Source organism: Schistocerca cancellata, chromosome 9 (genome assembly GCF_023864275.1).
Source record: "Schistocerca cancellata isolate TAMUIC-IGC-003103 chromosome 9, iqSchCanc2.1, whole genome shotgun sequence".
NCBI lineage: Eukaryota > Metazoa > Arthropoda > Insecta > Orthoptera > Acrididae > Schistocerca > Schistocerca cancellata.
In genome coordinates this window covers 133,371,192-133,377,839 of record NC_064634.1, presented here as the reverse complement: position 1 = coordinate 133,377,839, position 6,648 = coordinate 133,371,192, and the positions used below count along the sequence as shown (strand labels likewise).

Genomic DNA, 6,648 nt, shown 5'->3' with positions numbered 1-6,648 from the left:
CATTTCCAGGAGTGTATATGTATAATTGTGTGGATCTATCTTAAGGTCTTTCTTAAAAACGGAAATGACCTACGCTTTTTTCCAGTCGCTAGGCATCTTTCGTTGCTCAAGCTATGTACGATAAATTACTGCTAGAAGGGGAGCAAGTTCTTTTTCATAATGACTTGTGTAGGTGACAGAGTATAAGCAGTTGATGTAAGAGGTCAGAGAGTGAGGTTGCGAAAACAATGTGGGACGCCTCACAATTTTGTGTATCATCCTTGCGCAGCCGCCACGCTAATCTTCTCTGTATCGTTCCAATTTTAGTACGTGTACCGGCAAAGCGGAATTTTACCCCCCCGGGTACTCAGCAAGGTCACTTTACTGCCAAGAATTATGTCACCATTTTGGCCATCGGGTCTGTCGCATGGTACAATATCTGTTGGTTCCCCAGTGGTGATGCTGTGTTCCAGTAGGACAGGGCCTTTGTTCGCACTACTCGCATCGTCCAGGACTAGTTTTGTGAGAGCGAGGACCAACCGTCACCCCCTCCCTGGCCACCACCCTCACCAGATCTCAGTATTGTTGAGCCTTTGTAGTCTACATTGGATAGGAGTATGCATCATCGCTATCCACCTCCATCAACGGTACCTGAAACTAACAATATTTTGCAGGAAGAACGCTATAAGATGCCCCTAAAACCCATACAGGACCTTTTTTTACCCGTCTGGAGACGACGGAAAGCTGTTTCGAATGCCAACGGGTTTCTTGCAACATAGTAGACATGGCAAGTGTTGTGTTTTTGGTATTTTCATTTTTTTGTCCAATCCCTGTCTATTATTGTTACCTCGTCTATCAACAACACAACAAACGTCGTCCTCCACTGGTACGTATTCCTGTTAAGTTGTTTTTGTCTAATACTACCCTGCCATTTAACAGTCCGTCCTTTTTTTCTTATTCCTTTGTGGCCTCTGTAGCCCCTTAATCTCCTCCTCCTCCTCCTCCTCCTCCCTTTTTTCTCCCGTTGTTCTTCCGAAGTCTTCAACGCCTCTCCTCTAGTTTGCTCCGCTGTCAACTCTCTACTCTTTTCCTGTATCCTCCTGTGTGTGTCACGTCCAAACATGAACATTACAAGACGCCAATTAGAGACCCATAGTGTGTGATTATTTTGTTTTTGGCAGTTTCTAACAACCCTACCACAACAAAGGTCAAAATTTAATAATGATTGTGGTGTTGCTCACGCTGCTAAATTCTGCATTTTCGGGCAACAACAAAGTTATAATGTGGCAGGTGTCATTAGAGCACTGTTATTAAAGTCATTTCATGTAATAACGAATAAACTAGGCACTCATCTTTTCGTGTTTCCAACGCTGGTCTCGTTGTAAAATCATGGCTCAATCGTCGAAAATCTAGGTGGTGATGATTCCAAGCTCGGATGCAAAAAGGCCTAGGTTTTATTCTGCTATATTCAAAAGTTTTGTAGATGCGCTTCACAAACCATTCTTGAAGATTAAACCTTTCAAAGTTAGCACAATAGTGATGTAAAAAAAAATCAGCACTCCGAATTTAAGTTACACTTCCTTTTAATTGCTTTTTTGCAATATCACGTAACACACAAAACATCACTTCACAATTCAAAACATACTTGAAAACCTCTTCCTCACAGTCACTGTTAAAGTTCACATTTTATAAGCTGACTACAATACGCGTCTTTCCAACATGACGTCCAAGACTTGACTTTTTTTTAGGTCCGACTCTCTAACAACTAACTAATAATCGCTTACGCGCCCTAAAATCAGAGTTACAAGTACGTCAAAGATCATAGTGACAAAAGAAAGAATACACATAAGAATAATATCATTGCAATATAAACATATCGATGTATCACAAATGAAATCAAATCTGAATGTTGTCTCAGAAATATGTTAAGTAGTTAACAGAAACAGTAAAATATAGCTGGTATCGAGAGATTGAGTTGAGGTGCCGTAATGGTTACGTAATTCAAGTACCATTACAAGTTTGAACACAAGTTTGCGTATTTTTGTTTCACATGCAAACCTTTTAAGTGAAACTTTTTTGTAGCTTTGACAAGGGAAGGAGGAAGCGAGTCGAAGGCAGACGGTGACGAGCAACACCGGAACAGAAAATTCTCGGCGGAAAAATCAGCACTTGCCTCCGGCAGCTACATGGACAGCCATCCGTGAAGGTTGAACTTGGGACAAGTGATAAAAATGCCATTCATTTGTCGACCATAAATGGTTCCGCAGCGAGATAATATGAGGTAAGCGGCAGAGAACTTGAGCTTTTGGTCCTTAAATGAAATTAACTGAGTCGAGGTATTGGTCCACATCTGTCTCAAGTACCGAGCACGTAAGAGGTGATTCGATCTCAGAGGGTTCTTTAAATGGAGTTTCTGTCAATGGGAGAACTTCGTTAATTTTAATGAAGCGTATAATAACCGAATTTGACGGTGAACAAGACATTTGAACCGGATATTCGTTAAGTATTGTTGCTTGAGTTAACTCTTAAAAAAGACGTAAGAAATATTATTTTACGACCAACTCAATTCTGGATTTTAGAGTGGCTCAAAGATTGACTAAACAGAAATCGGAAGAATATTCTATTGGTATCTGGTACGAAGTAGCTTGCATTCCAGAGCCTAAGTGTATTGCATCTATGGGACCATGTGAAAGGCTGGAAGAGCTGCTTATTCTATGAAGTAATTTACTGTGGAAATGATAGGGGCTACTCATTAGTACCGGATTAGTTCTGTCGAAGATGGTTAAAGTCCATTAGTATCAGATCCACTGAATACTGAAAGCCAGCGTTATAGTTGCTTGATGTTGAATCTGGAGCTAATTATCACAACGTGCAGTGTTAAATCATTGGGACTAGTACTACACACAGTAGCCAAAGCCTGAAGATGTTGAGAGTTTCTCAATTTTAATGACAGGCTGGGTTCAAGTGGCGATGGGTGGCTAGACAAAGTTACAGGGCAGTACGTTAGGCACGGAAAGTCATCGAGTAAAACAGAAGTAATATCCGGCGTTCCCTAAGGCCATCTATTGTTCCTGATCTATATTAACGACATAGGAGACAATATGAGTAGCCGTCTTAAATTGTTTGCAGATGATGCTGTCATTTACCGTCTTGTAAAGTCATCAGATGATCAAAACGATTTGCAAAATGATTTAGATAAGATATATGTATGGTGCGAAAAGTGGCAATTGACCCCGAATAAAGAAAAGTGTGCAGTTATTCACATGAGTACTAAAAGAAATCGGCTAAGTTTCGATTACGTGATAAGTTCAACTAAATACTTAGGGATTACAATAACAAATAACCTAAATTGGAACGATCACATAGATAATATTGTGGATAGAGCAAACCATAGACTGCGATTCATTGGCAGAACACTTAAAAGGTGCAACAGGTCTACTAAAGAGACTGCTTACACCACGCTTGTCCGCCCTATTCTGGAGTATTGCTGTGCCGTATGGGATCTGCATCAGGTGGGACTGACGGATGACATCGAAAAAGTATAAAGAAGGGCAGCTCGTTTTGTATTATCGCGAAATAGGGGAGGTAGTGTCACAGACATGATACCTGAATTGGAGTGGTAATTATTAAAACAAAGCCGTTTTTCGTTGCGACGGGATCTTCGCATGAAATTTCAATCACCAGTTTTCTCCTCCGATTGCGAAAACATTGTTAGCACCCACCTACATAGGAAGAAATGATCATCTCGATAAAATAAGAGAAATCAGGGCTCGCACAGAAAAATTTAAGTGCTCATTTTTCCCGCGTGCCGTTCGAAAGTGGAACGGTAGAGAGACAGCTTGAAGGTGGTTCATTGAACCCTCTGACAGGCACTTTATTGTGAAAAGCAGAGCAATCACGTAGATGTAGTGGAACTCGGTTTTAACGAATGCATTGGCTAACGACTAATAAATGTCGTTGCGTTTTATTGCAATAAAAAGATATAGCATCTGAAAAGGGTGAGAATACAAGTAATTGGTTGACTATTTGTAATACAGCAGCAAAAGCCAGAGGTTGCTAATGTAGCATGGTAGTAAGTCTGTAAATAATTCACGTAAAACATACGCTTAAAATAATCCCAATGAATCCGTGCTTTGGAATACAGATGTAGAATTAGGGGTAGAAGCTGTCCTTTCTGTCAAGAGGAACGTAGCTGTGGGTTTGTAACATAGTGCACAGCGAGCTAGAGGGTAGTTATGTACATCTGTCGTCGATTTCTGGCATATAGCTTCTCCAATTATCCTTCCCTACTGACTTGATCCACAATTCCGATCAATCCCTTGTGAGTTTAACAGCCCACTTTGTTCCTGTCTTTTCACTTGACCCCTCTATTTCCCACACTCTTTTCATCATTTTATCCATATTCATCCTGTTCACAGGCCTCCCAAATCTGATTTCTGGTAGTATTGTCCTCATGCTCCCCAAGTCTTCGCATCCACGTCTCACCATCTTATTTTGGGGCCCAGTGCTTTCCTCAGTATTTTTCTCTACTTGTTCCGCACCATGTCGTCCTAATAATATCGTCTGAGTCAAATACCGTTAATTTGTGTTACACTCTAAGACTAAAAAAAGGAAAAGACGCACCACGAAGGAATTATCCAAATGGAATGGAAACTGATGAAAATGATGTACATGTACAGACAAAGAAATTTTTAAACTTTCAGAAAAATCGGATGATTTACTCAAGTGAAAGAGCTTCACAACTTGAGCAGTTCAATAACTCAGTCAACCTCTGGCCTTTATGAAAGCAGTAGAGTTGACCAAATTCTGTCCAACTGGCGCATTAAATTGTCAAACCCCCGAGCTCGTTGCAGGGCTCTGCCCATAACGATTATTCTTAAAATATTCCTTTTGGCGTGCATATCACTGGTCATGCAGAAGACTGGCTTCAAATTCTTCATGCTCTGTTTTTCCCTAATTGCTCCTATTTCTTCTTTTTCAATTCTCACGGAAATTGAAATTTCTCCACCTTCTGTACGGTACCTTCTGGTGTCGCCCCCCTTCCCCCCCACTCACAATGGTATTCAGTGCCTTCGTCTTGTAGGCGAACCGCAATCCCACCATTTTGGCTATCTTGCTTAGATCACCGAACTGTGTCTTTGCGTATACTTCTGTCTCACTTATAATCGCCCAACCATTCGCAACGTCCACTTTGGCACTACTGTCGTTTTTCCCTCACGTTCGTGTTTGGTATTCTCAGTTTGTTTTTGATTGCTCTCTCCTGTCTGAACACTTCGTCCAACACTACTGGATCAAATTGGTGGCTAGCACTCTACCTATTTGACATCGGTCTTTCTCAAACTCTTCCGATAGTGCGCCTCTGAATTTTACCCCTGCCTTTGTGACTGTCGAATTACTGTTATTAGTTCTTGTGTAATACCGTTTACTCGTATGTTCTTTGGGATCCTTCCAAGAGTGTTTCTCAATGGGGTCTTAAGCCTTCATGAATTCCACGAAGGTTATTATGTTATGTTAACCGGGGACCTAGAAACGACGGAGAGGCTCCGTCCCCGCCGCAGCCGCAGTGGTCTGCAACCCCACGATGACTACCGCAGTCCACTTCACCCCTCCGCTGCCCCACACCGAACCCAGGGTTATTGTGCGGTTCGGCCCCCGGTGGACCCCCCAGGGAACGTCTCACACCAGACGAGTGTAACCCCTATGTTTGCGTGGTAGAGTAATGGTGGTGTACGCGTACGTGGAGAACTTGTTTGCGCAGCAATCGCCAACATAGTGTAACTGAGGCGGAATAAGAGGAACCAGCCCGCATTTGCCGAGGCAGATGGAAAAACCACCTAAAAACCATCCACAGACTGGCCAGCTCACCGGACCTCGACACAAATCCGCCGGGCGGATTCGTGCCGGGGATCGGCGCTCCTTCCCGCCCGGAAAGCCGTGCTTTAGACCGCACGGCCAACCGGGTGGGCACGAAGGTTATCACCATTTTGTCTGTAAGACTAAGTTCGATCAGCTGTTTCAGAGAAAATATCTGTCCTATGAATCCTCTTCCCTTCCTAAATCTGTCCTGATAGTTTCCAGCTGTACTTTCTATCCGTTCTATTTCCTTCAGGAGGCGTCGTGGTTGGGCTCCAGCAGCAATATCCCTCTGTAGCTGTTTGCATCCCTCTTGCCCCCTTTCTTATCTATTGGCACTACTGTAACAGTTCTGATACTAAATGTAACACTTCTGTCACTAAATGTAACTAGGTTTTCTCTTTTGATGCTGTCAATTGTCAGGATGAGCATTCTAAAGCATTCTGTCAGGGTGAAAATATTAAATTAATCAATTTTTCTCTCTTAACAACATGTGGGCAGGGTGGGTTCTTCCTTGGCTCGGGTATGAGGTAGAATGAAACAGCATTTTTACATAAGATAACTTTTATTGAAAGTTTCGTACAACTGTATCTTACTGGATGTTCTGGTTCGGAGAGCGGCAGCTGTGTCGTTTGCGAAGCCTTCTGCTGCGGCAGCGGCGGCGTCTGATTACGCGTGGCAGTGTGTATTTCGCGTCGCCGTCTCGCCCAGCTGACTGGAGACGCGCAGCGCGAGGTGGCCCGTTTAATTATTGCGAGCGAAGTCGTGCATCGGATGGTGATACCTTGGATGTGGCGTCCCAGTGTTTCTGTTCTC

The 6,648-nt window shown here is 42.8% G+C and overlaps 1 non-coding gene across 1 annotated transcript; it reads right to left on the bottom strand.

The window, feature by feature from the left end:
* Positions 1-223: 223 nt before the first annotated feature.
* LOC126102811 (U6 spliceosomal RNA) lies at positions 224-328 on the bottom strand. The gene has a single exon (XR_007523076.1). It is a non-coding gene; the product is annotated as a U6 spliceosomal RNA (small nuclear RNA).
* Between the last annotated feature and the right edge of the window lie 6,320 nt (positions 329-6,648).